The following is a 12,962-nucleotide window of genomic DNA, read 5'->3' as shown; positions in this document are numbered from 1 at the left end:
CTTATTTAGCTGCTTCTGCACCACAAATCTTAGGAGATCAGTCTGCGTGAGAACAAACATGGCAGCCACCATGGCCAGAATTTGCACAGGTTGAGAGAAAGTGCCGAGAACAAAACTCATAAAAATAGTGGAAAAACAAAACGCTACGATCTATGCGCCTTCAGTGTCGGCTGACTCCACTGAATTAGTAGATGAAGCGATGAGTGGCCCTTCGCACAAACTGTGGACGCATCAACATGCGGTCGTCGATATTCTGCTGCTCCATCACCCATTGTCCAACTTATTGCCCCTGTTCTTGTATCCGGGCACAGACGCATGTCACCGTACCACCCCAAGTCCCAACACCTCGGCTCGGGCGGCCGTACCTGGAATTGTTGTCCGGGGGCTCGGGGCGCGTCGTTTGCACTGGATTCGTTGTCGTAGCCATACTACTTGTTCATTTCCACGTCATAGACTCGTAGCAGTATCGGCCGTTCTGGTGTCGCTCGTCTCATAGTCTGCACTGGAGACTGGACTCGTTGCCGCCGCGACTAATGTACGACACCGGCTTCCCCTAACGTTCTCAAGGAACACCGGTTCTCCTCGCTCGAGGATTCTTCCTGCACCGGGGTGGCCGTCGCGGCATGGGTGGTCATCAGCTTCTTGGCGAGGCGGTGCACGCCGCATCAGATGTGGGCCGACCGGCAGTTCTTGTTCTCCAGCTGGCGACTGTATCGGCCGTACCTAAAGTCCTAAACATGGAGCCGATTGCAGTTTCCTCGGGTGCCACCGCCGGATTTGGCCGACGGTAAGACCTGCCATGATGGTCGATTGCGGTTTCCTCCGCGCAGAAAAGAAAACCGGGTCGGAGTGGACGTGGCCCATGCAGAGCGGGCGAGCAACTCGACGAAGCGATCTCCCGCCAGCCATCAATGGGTCGACAGAGATGACACGCAAGGTTAGGTAGACCCACCACAGCCGGCCGCAGAGATGGCGCCCAAGGTCGAGTTGATGGAGGGATGACGACGCTCGATGAACCGCCCGGTGGGATCGGTCCCTCTGTACGCCTCCTGTCTGACGTCCTCGTTTGCTGCATGTCCGCCTCCGTAGAATCCAACCTTCCCCTGAGCCCAGCTGGTCGATCCCGAGGCGTCGGCCATGGAAGGAAAGTGAGAGCGAAGAGTTCTTCGACGGGTCAGTCATGGAGGACCGATGGCGAGCGAAGATTTCTTTCTTTCGATGGATTTGATTTTATAGAAAGGGATCAGAGAAGAGTTTGAATCCAAGGGGAGAGGGCAGCAGAAGACAGACGTAGACTCAATAAAGAAAATACGATCGATCACGGGAGGAGATTACGCCCACAAAGTACGTGCCTGTTGGCTTCGTCGGGCTTCTGATCTGCGGACGCAGCCCAGACAGAGGCCCACCAAAGCGGTCAGGCAGAGGCCCAGGGCGACGTGCTTTATAAAATTGTAACGATAATTAAGGAACGTTTTTTACGTACGGAAGAAGTTATTTCTCAAAGAAAAAAAAAGCTTACGGGAGAAGTTAACGACGTACGACCAGAAGCCATCCCTGGTTTATTATAACTAGCAAAAGAGCCCGTGCGTTGCAACGGGAGAAAAAATAACACACACTCTTAACCCAATAACCATAATATGTTCATGCACTTTATTTTAGCGAGGCATCATTTTTATGTTGCCGCTTATCCTCCTTCTCACCCTCAGTGGCCTCAGTGTTCACACAAACCAAAGTGTGTTTGAATGTTGTTTTTCCCCTGCCAGTTTTTTCAGAGGTGCTCATGTGTGGTTATCGATGTTTTCTTTTGTCTCTTTATGATTTTAGTGGTTGTTTATTTGCAATCCAGATCGTCGTGGTACGAAAGAAAAACGGACGTGCCCTATAGGTTACAAGTTTGCTTTTAAAATAATATTTTAAAATATTTAATAGGTAAAAATAACATCGTATTCAAATTCTACATATTTTTCTATTCAAATTTCATATATAACATGTTAAAATCGGGATTACGGTTTAATAGATATGGATAATTAAGAAAAATATTTGTTTGACTTAAATATCTTCCAAAATAAAATTAAAAAAATATTTAACAAACAAAATAACATCATATTCAGATTCTACACATTTTTCTAATCAATTTTCATATATAACATGTTAAAATCGGAGTTACGGTTTAAAAGATATGAATAATTTAGAAAAACATTTGTTTGACTTATATATGATCGGCGGGTGAATTATCTAATACGTCAGGGGGGTTTCCGTAAAAATGTAAAATAACGGTTGGGTTATGACTTAAGTGTGTACTGCGGGTTAATTCATGAAAAATGCAGGGGTTTTCTGCAAAAGTGCATGACGTACGGCGGAAACCCAATTTACTTTATTATTAGGTAGAGATATATAATATATAATATAATATATATATATATATATATAGGTAAAGACTTTTGAGAAAACCCTGCCTCTACTATTTATACTAAGGAGTACTTGCAAAATTATCTGTTTATTCAGGTTAGTGAAGCATGTGAACTTGGTTGATCGTCCTCTTAATTTTTAACTGAAATGAAAAACCTTTTGACTCTATAACGCCAATGCCACATAAATCATTAATTTATCTTCAGTTAGCTACCTATACTACATGGTGAGGCATCTTCAAAACTTCAGATGACTGTTGGTTTAAGTTTTATTGGTCGTTGTAGCATGAAGCTTGATTTCGAGAGCACACACATGATAAGCATGGATACAGAGCACATATTTTGGTTTCCATGTTCTGTTAAAAGGACTAACCAGCAATGTGGTCAAATAAGGATCATGCAAGGACCTGACAATGTTCTGGTAAATGAAGCCAAGAACTATCGTTACTAAGCGCACCTCCACAGGTACAAATGTGAAATTGTGTACCTTCAATCAACTCCACGATTAAGTTCTTCATACCAGGAGAAGAGATGACAAGATCTCTCACTATCTGCTCAGGTACGTCAGTTCAACCATGGTGGGTTCTAATAAATCTGTAGAAATAAATTGTATGGTGGATTCTAATAAATCTGCTTAGGTACATAAGTTCTATCATGGTGGGTTCTATCATGATTAAAGCATCAAGTACATTGGTTCTGCTCAGGAAAATACAGTGATATCTGAAGTTGTCTGCTCCAGGCCGACGAACTGCAGAATCTAGTACTGGCTTCTAATAAAATTCGGCCAACGGCGTGTCAATCAATATCAAATCACTTAATACTAAGATGGGGCTGGACAAGAACAACACGCCATGAAGGAAGAAGGCAGACGTCCGTGACCCTAGGGTTTGTAGGGGAGGGGATGGAGGAGTGGAGGAGAGGGGAGGAATCACCTGGGATAGATAGGGTGCCGGAGTAAGAGGCCGGCGTTGAAGCTCCGACAGTGGCTGGGCATTGAAGATCCGGCGGCACGCGTCGAGGAGGCGGCGGGCTCCTCCTCTCCTCTTGCCTGTCTCTGTGTCTCCTTCGATCCGTTCCGCGCGGGTGCCCTCGGGGCTCGGTAGCCGCGTGGATAGAGAGGGATTGACGGGGTTTCGAGTGGGTTTGGGCCGTCAAACCTCGCTTACCAAGCAAGTCGTCGGGGATTTTAGAGGTTTCTGGACCCCTCGTGGATTTTCCTCAGAAATCCCCTCCAACCCTCGTGTACCAAACGAGGCCTTAGGCCCTATTTGGATACTCTAACTCAGTTAGAGGTTAAAGTTAGATTCTAACCTTAAATCAATCCTAAACTAACTCTAACCAAAAAGCTGTTTGGATGATAGGGTTAGATTGACAATAAATATTCTTTTTCAATCATTTGATTACTTTAGACTATGTTTGGATTGGAGGGGTAACTTTTTTTTACTAATTTTTTAGTGGGCCCAAGAGAACTAACCCAAATAAGCTCCTCTAGTGTGGGCTAGTTTTTTGGGGTGGGTTAGATCCAACTAACCCAAACTAACCCACCATGTTTGGATACTTTTGGGTTATTTGAGCCTCAACTAACCAAAACTAACTCTAACCTAGGTATCCAAACAGGGCCTTAGTCACTTGTGCGAGGAAAGAAGAACGCAGAAGTCTAGAAGACTAAAGAATGGGTAAAGTGAGACTAATACTGGTGGGACCCATGACACCAATTACGTACTCCCTCCATTCCATTTTATAGTGCGTATGGTTTCTAGCACCAAGACCAATGTATGACGTGGAGATGCGGTTTATACCAAACTAGCCCTGCATGCAGGGTCTGGCTGACACCCATGTGCGCCGGGCAGCTGTTTCTCGCATGGTGCAGCCGAGGGCTAATTCGCCAATACCAGCCTGGAGCTGCATGCACGCACTACAATTCGGAATTCTAGCACAAAGCTAATGCGTACTACAAAAAAGAACAGAGGGAGTACTGTGGAAACTGTGAGAGAAAACAATGTAACATCAAACTATAAGGCACACTTGGTATTGCCGAGCTTTCTTTTATAAATAACTTAGTACTGCTGCCGAGTGCACGTGTATGGAAGCAAACACCAGCAAGCCTTTTATGCATATATGTGTATAGTACATAAAAGCAATAAATCATTTACACTACAAAAACAATAAATAAAATATAAATATTGCATAGCATTAGTGAATTAATATATGACTACACGAAAACAACAAGAATAATTTTACACACAATAGCGTGACATTGATAAAAATGTTAGAAATAATATAATTTGAAGAATTCGACCGAACATAAAAACTAAAAAAAACTTTACCCCAGTGAAGTCTACATTACCTATATCAAGTTATAATTACAAGCATTAATTTGCTTATTCTCCAAATAGATTCATATGTTTTATCCCAGTCAAACCTACATTACCTGATGATGATTGGTTAGCAACAGGAGAATAACACAAGAGAATATATGCATAGCTACAAATATCTATATAGCTACTATTCTTAAAAAAAGAACATTACCAAGGTACTCACTCTGTTTCATATTATGACGCTCAAATGAAGTATCTAATACTGAAATATGTATACATATAAGTACTGTTTTTTTAGACACGATGCATATGCAAACAATCACCCTTGCTACTGTGATGCATGTCTATGTACACAAATACTAGATCCGTCTCAAAATGTAAGATGCTTTTTCTCAATGTATTTTTTTACGAAAAACAAAATAAGCATGCTAATCAAACATGCTGTCTCAAAGTAGCATAGCACGAATAGTTACCAGATAAAGGGTGAACGAAAAACAATTATATTCATATATCCATAAAAAATCAAAGAATAAAGTTTCCAAAATTGTAATACTTCAAAAACATCTCAACAATTGCTTTCGATTTTACTTCAAAAAATAACAAATAAAACAAATCTTCTAATTCAACTTCATAAAATCCTAGCCCGCGCATCGAGCGGGCCACTTTGCTAGTATTTAGAACAACAAGATCAAACAGAGTTTATAAAATTTTTTTCTTGTCACTTTCAGTTTGTCACCTGAATTGCTTGAGGACAAGCAATGTGTTAAGCTTGGAGGAGTTGATACGTCTCCAACGTATCTACTTCTCCAAACTCTTTTTGCCCTCGTTTCCGACCCTAATTTGCATGATTTGAATGAAACTAACCCGAAATGATGGTGTTTTCAACAGAATTAGATCATTAATGGCGCGCGTTGCTGCGCCCGTCCATTTTATCAATAGAATGGTAGGAATTTCGGTAGTATATATGATTTCACAAAACATGGTAGAGTTGTACTTTTAGGATAAAAAAGTAGGAGGATAACATGGTAAACCAAATATCCACAGATGCAAGTTCAATCATAGAATCTATTCAAAGACTCATCCATTTCGATAAAAGAATAATATAAATACTTGTAAAAACCTTTGCAATATAATTATATAAAAAAAGTATGGTAGTACAATATATATGTAAACTTGACATATACATTGAAAAATACAATAATGTTAATAGTTGGTCCATGATAAACTGACCACATACAAGAGATAACAATATGGACAAAGAAATACCACGTAAAGAAACAACCTATACCCCATTCCCATGGAAATGGTCAGAAAAATCCCAAATCTGACCGGTTATAAATTTTTCTCCAAAAGCTAGCAGTCCATCGAGTGCCAATTAACATCATTCCAGCTTTAGTACAGTTAACGGTAAGATAACATATCTAGTAATGAAAAAATGTGTCATTTTCCCATGATCAGATAATACTATCATACAGAAAATGCCCATGATCGGACAATACTATCATGCAGAAAATGATATTGACATCCTAGCAGACCACAAGTCAAAATTTCCAAACCAGTTTAGTCACTTGCAGAGAAAAACATGTCTGGAGGCGATGAAAAGGTCTCTTGACATGGGATTATCTTGTGAAGTCAACCTTTGAGGAAACAAATAAAACATAAACAAAAACCTAAATCCAAACTTACTCATTACATATGAAATTGTATCTAGATGCCAACACCCTCTTCTTCGAGAGACCTGAACACGCAGACAATAGATCCACCGCCATCTTCATCCACATGGCCGAGATCGAGGCATTCGACTATCCTGATGAGCTCTGGCACCCTGAGGGGGCAGAGTACTTCTTCTCCCACCTTGGTGACTTTGTCTCCGCCGACCAACATTGCTTCCAGGGCGACCTCTCCAGCGTCCGTGCTCTTGTCATGGTCGCTCGCGACTTCGTCCTCCCACCCTGCCTCATGGTGCGCCTGCTTGACAACGATGTCGCTATCGTCAAGCTGGAGAGCCGCGCGCTCTTCCGGCACGGCTCTGGGGCCTCTCCCTTCTCCTCTGAGAACGGGGACAGTGGCTCACAAGTTTCCAACCCTCCTCTGTCTCCCAACACCATCTCCCACATACGCAACATCGCCACTGCCATGTCCCCATTCGCCTGCACTCCGGAGTCGCCATCGGGCCCTCCTCCTTCTCCTTCGGCGGATCGGCCTCTTGATGGCATCCCGATCCTTGCTGTCATGGCGGATGGCATGCCGGTCGCTATGCTAGTCCACGCTCCATGGACTCCTCCCGCTCGCTCACCCTCTCCTGCCCTGACGCGGGCACGCGCTCGCCTCTCTCGCCCCCTGCTCGCACTGCCAGCACCACCTTCCCCGCCTCCTCAGCCGCATGATCCATCCCCTCCACCTTCCCCACCTGCCCCTCCGGCACCTCTCCCTACGGTCGTTCCTGCCGTACAGCCTCTGGACCTGCCTCCTGAGCCGCCACACGAGTGTCTGGCCAGGCGCATTAGCAGGCGCGCGAAGATGGCTGCCGACTCTGGCATTAAGGCCAGGCGCAGCGCTCGTCTGGCCGAGATCGACCCTCCTATCTACTCCACTATGACTGCCAAGGCCATGTGCTTCAAGGCCAAGAAGCTCGACCTGTCCGCGGCATCCAAGGATCTCTCTGACGCTCTCATCCATGCTCGTCTCTGCGATGAGACGGGGTTCATCGACGGCACCGCTCACGGTCTGGCATCGCCGGAGGAGCTGGCTGTCGTTGCTGCTGCCTGTGGTGCTTCGCCTGAGATGCTCGACGACATCGCTTCGGGCTCCGGTGATATGGGATCTCCATGATGCGCTGTCTCCCACTCGGCCACACGTGTGGCGGCCCGTGCGGGCCTTGTATCCGGTGCATCGCACCCCTCCGTAGCTGTTATCTTAAACGTATGCTAGTTGTAATGCTGCTCACTCCTTATTCTGTCAGTTTGTCCAAGTGTATCAGGAACAGGCATGGTTGTCTTTTGGGTATCTGCCCCTATGTAAGGTGTCAAGTTAAGTTTCCATTATGAAAAACGAAACGTTCTCTATCGTATCCTGGAATGTCCGAGGGTTAGGTGACAATGACAAGTGCACTAACGTGTTCTCTGAAATCAAACAATTGAAGCCATCAATCGCTCTGCTACAAGAAACAAAATTGCAAAAACCAGATTCCATCAAACTAAGATCGATCTTGCCACGCTTCCTAGATTCTAATAACCACCTCGATGCGATCGGATCTGCCGGTGGAATCCTATCTGCTTCTAACTCTCGTTGCTTTTCGCTTCTTAACTGTCAACACAAATGTTTCACTTCTACCTTAACTCTATCATGCCTTGCCTCGCCACATCACATCTTTATCACTAACGTATACGCTCCCTCACAACGAGAACTAAAACTTGAATTCCTAGATGAACTTAAGAAAATAGAACCACCAAACCCATCACCCTGGCTTCTCATTGGTGACTTTAACCTTACACGATTCCCTAATGAGCGGAACAACAAAAACTTTGACGATCGGAAGCCGATGCCTTCAATGACACAATTGATCAACTTGCTCTATTAGAATTACCACTTCTGGACAGACAATTTACCTGGTCAAACAAAAGATTATCACCTACGCTAATACGCTTAGATAGAGTACTTATTAACCTACCTTGGGATGCTCTCTTCCCAAACACGCACCTAACCTCTCTTAATAGATTCGTCTCCGATCACGTTCCTCTTCTAGTCACTATATCCACAGCTGTCCCTTCTTCCCGCCTTTTTAGATTTGAACGCTTCTGGACCTCATTCGAGGCCTGTGGCAACACTATGCAGGCCTGTTGGAGGCCCAACAACCACGGGCCTCCCACCGATCCAGCTGCCTCTCTTGCCCATAACATCAAAAAAACACGACCATGTTGGGGAACATTGCAGAAAATTAAAATTTTTCCTACGGTTTCACCAAGATCCATCTATGAGTTCATCTAAGCAACGAGTCTAGGGAGAGAGTTTTCATCTACATACCACTTGTAGATCGCGTGCGGAAGCTTGCAAGGTGATGATGTAGTCGTACTCGACGTGATCCAAATCACCGATGACCAGCGCCGAACGGACGGCACCTCCGCGTTCAACACACGTACGGGATGGGAGACGTCTCCTCCTTCTTGATCCAGCAAGGGGGAAGGAGAGGTTGATGAAGATCCAGCAGCACGACGGCGTGGTGGTGGATGCAGGGCGTCACAGCAGCAGGGCTTCCCCGAGACTACGAGGGAGAGACGTAACGGGGGAAGGTGGAGGCGCCAGGGGCTGGTTTATGAAGTCCCTCCTCTCCCCCACTATATATAGGGGTGCCAGGGGGGGCGCCGGCCCTAGTAGATGAGATCTACTAGGGGGGCGGCGACCTAGGGGAGGTTTCCCTCCCCCCCAAGGCACCTAGGGGTGCCTTCCACCACTAGGACTCCTCCTAGGGGGAAACCCTAGGCGCATGGGCCTATAGGGGCTGGTGCCCTTGGCCCATGATGGCCAAGGCGCACCCCCTACAGCCCATGTGGCCCCCCGGGACAGGTGGCCCCACCCGGTGGACCCCTGAGACCCTTCCGGTGGTCCCGGTACAATACCGATAACCCCGAAACTTGTCCCGATGCCCGAAATAGCACTTCCTATATATAATTCTTTACCTCCGGACCATTCCGGAACTCCTCGTGACGTCCGGGATCTCATCCGGGACTCCGAACAACATTCGGGTTTCTGCATATACATATCTTCATAACCCTAGTGTCACCGAACCTTAAGTGTGTAGACCCTACGGGTTCGGGAGACATGCAGACATGACCGAGACGCTCTCAGTCAATAACCATCAGCGGGATCTGGATACCCATGATGGCTCCCACATGCTCCTCGATGTTGTCATCGGATGAACCACTATGTCGAGGATTCGATCAAACCCTGTATGCAATTCCCTTTGTCAATCGGTACGTTACTTGCCCGAGACTCGATCGTCGGTATCCCAATACCTTGTTCAGTCTCGTTACCGGCAAGTCACTTTACTCGTACCGTAATGCATGATCCCGTGTCCAACACCTTGGTCACATTGAGCTCAATATGATGATGCATTACCGAGTGGGCCCAGAGATACCTCTCCGTCATACGGAGTGACAAATCCCAGTCTCGATCCGTGTCAACCCAACAGCTGCTTTCGGAGATACCTGTAATGCACCTTTATAGTCACCCAGTTACGTTGTGACGTTTGATACACCCAAGGCACTCTTACGGTATCCGGGAGTTACACGATCTCATGGTCGAAGGAAGAGATACTTGACACTTGCAAAGCTCTAGCAAAACGAACTACACGATCTTTTATGCTATGCTTAGGATTGGGTCTTGTCCATCACATCATTCTCCTAATGATGTGATCCCGTTATCAACGACATCCAATGTCCATAGTCAGGAAACCATGACTATCTGTTGATCACAACGAGCTGGTCAACTAGAGGCTTACCAGGGACATAGTGTGGTCTAAGTATTCACACGTGTATTACGATTTCCGGATAATACAGTTATAGCATGAATAAAAGACAATTATCATGAACAATGAAATATAATAATACTTTTATTATTTCCTCTAGGGCATATTTCCAACAGTCTCCCACTTGCACTAGAGTCACCAATCTAGTTACATTGTGATGAATCGAACACCCATAGAGTTCTGGTGTTGATCATGTTTTGCACGCGAGAGAGGTTTAGTCAGCGGATCTGCGACATTCAGATCCGTGTGCACTTTGCAAATCTCTATGTCTCCATCTTGAACATTTTCACGGATGGAGTTGAAACGACGCTTGATGTGCCTGGTCTTCTTGTGAAACCTGGGCTCCTTTGCGAGGGCAATGGCTCCAGTGTTGTCACAGAAGAGTTTGATCGGCCCCGACGCATTGGGTATGACTCCTAGGTCGGTGATGAACTCCTTCACCCAAATCGCTTCATGTGCTGCCTCCGAGGCTGCCATGTACTCCGCTTCACACGTAGATCCCGCCATGATGCTCTGCTTGCAGCTGCACCAGCTTACTGCTCCACCATTCAACATATACACGTATCCGGTTTGTGACTTAGAGTCATCCAGATCTGAGTCGAAGCTAGCGTCGACGTAACCCTTTACGACGAGCTCTTCGTCTCCTCCATAAACGAGAAACATGTCCTTTGTCCTTTTCAGGTACTTCAGGATATTCTTGACCGCTATCCAGTGTTCCTTGCCGGGATTACTTTGGTATCTTGCTACCAAACTTACGGCAAGGTTTATATCGGGTCTGGTACACAGCATGGCATACATAATAGATCCTATGGCTGAAGCATAGGGGATGACACTCATCTCTTCTTTATCTTTTGCCGTGGTCGGTGACTGAGCTGAGCTCAGTCTCATACCTTGTAACATAGGCAAGAACCCCTTCTTGGACTGATCCATTCTGAATCTCTTCAAAATCTTATCAAGGTATGTGCTTTGTGAAAGACCTATGAGGCGTCTCGATCTATCTCTATAGATCTTGATGCCTAATATATAAGCAGCTTCTCCAAGGTCCTTCATTGAAAAACACTTATTCAAGTAGGCCTTAATGCTGTCCAGAAATTCTATATTATTTCCCATCAGGAGTATGTCATCTACATATAATATGAGAAATGCTACAGAGCTCCCACTCACTTTCTTGTAAACGCAGGCTTCTCCATAAGTCTGCATAAACCCAAACGCTTTGATCATCTCATCAAAGCGAATGTTCCAACTCCGAGATGCTTGCACCAGTCCATAAATGGATCGCTGGAGCTTGCATACTTTGTTAGCGTTCCGAGGATCGACAAAACCTTCCGGCTGCATCATATACAGTTCTTCCTTAAGATGCCCGTTAAGGAATGCTGTTTTGACGTCCATCTGCCATATCTCATAATCATAGTATGCGGCAATTGCTAACATGATTCGGACGGACTTTAGCTTCACTACGGGAGAGAATGTCTCGTCGTAGTCAATCCCTTGAACCTGTCGATAACCCTTAGCGACAAGTCGAGCTTTATAAATGGTAACATTACCATCCGCGTCCGTCTTCTTCTTAAAGATCCATTTGTTTTCTATCGCTCATCGATCATCGGGCAAGTCTGTCAAAGTCCATACTTTGTTTTCATACATGGATTCTATCTCGGATTTCATGGCTTCAAGCCATTTGTTGGAATCCGGGCCCGCCATTGCTTCTTCATAGTTCGAAGGTTCATTGTTGTCTAACAACATGATTTCCAGGACAGGGTTGCCGTACCACTCTGGTGTGGAACGTGTCCTTGTGGACCTACGAAGTTCAGCAGTAACTTGATCCGAAGTACCTTGATCATTATCATGGTTTTCCTCTTCAGTTGGTGTGGGCATCACAGGAACGGTTTCCTGTGCTGCGTCACTATCCCGCTCAAGAGGTAGTACTTCATCGAGTTCTACTTTCCTCCCACTTACTTCTTTCGAGAGAAACTCTTTTTCCAGAAAGCATCCGTTCTTGGCAACAAAGATCTTGCCTTCGGATCTTAAGTAGAAGGTATACCCTACAGTTTCCTTAGGGTATCCTATGAATACGCATTTTTCCGACTTGGGTTCGAGCTTTTCAGGTTGAAGTTTCTTGACATAAGCTTCGCATCCCCAAACTTTTAGAAACGACAGCTTAGGTTTCTTTCCAAACCATAATTCATACAGTGTCGTCTCAACGGATTTAGACGGTGCCCTATTTAAAGTGAATGTACCTGTCTCTAGAGCGTATCCCCAAAATGATAGCGGTAAATCGGTAAGACACATCATAGACCGCACCATATCCAATAGAGTGCGATTACGACGTTCGGACACACCGTTTCGCTGAGGTGTTCCAGGCAGCGTGAGCTGTGAAACGATTCCACATTTCTTTAAGTGTGTACCAAATTCGTGACTTAAGTATTCTCCTCCACGATCTGATCGTAAGAATTTTATCTTTCGGTCACGTTGATTCTCCACCTCATTCTGAAATTCCTTGAACTTTTCAAAGGTCTCAGACTTGTGTTTCATTAAGTAGACATACCCATATCTACTTAAGTCATCTGTGAGAGTGAGAACATAACGATATCCTCCGCGAGCCTCAACGCTCATTGGACCGCACACATCGGTATGTATGATTTCCAACAAGTTGGTTGCTCGCTCCATTGTTCCGGAGAACGGAGTCTTGGTCATTTTGCCCAAGAGGCATGGTTC

Source organism: Triticum dicoccoides, chromosome 1B (assembly GCF_002162155.2).
Source record: "Triticum dicoccoides isolate Atlit2015 ecotype Zavitan chromosome 1B, WEW_v2.0, whole genome shotgun sequence".
NCBI classification, from domain to species: Eukaryota; Viridiplantae; Streptophyta; class Magnoliopsida; order Poales; family Poaceae; genus Triticum; species Triticum dicoccoides.
The sequence above is the reverse complement of the archived record's forward strand: the minus strand, read 5'-3'. Positions refer to the sequence as shown.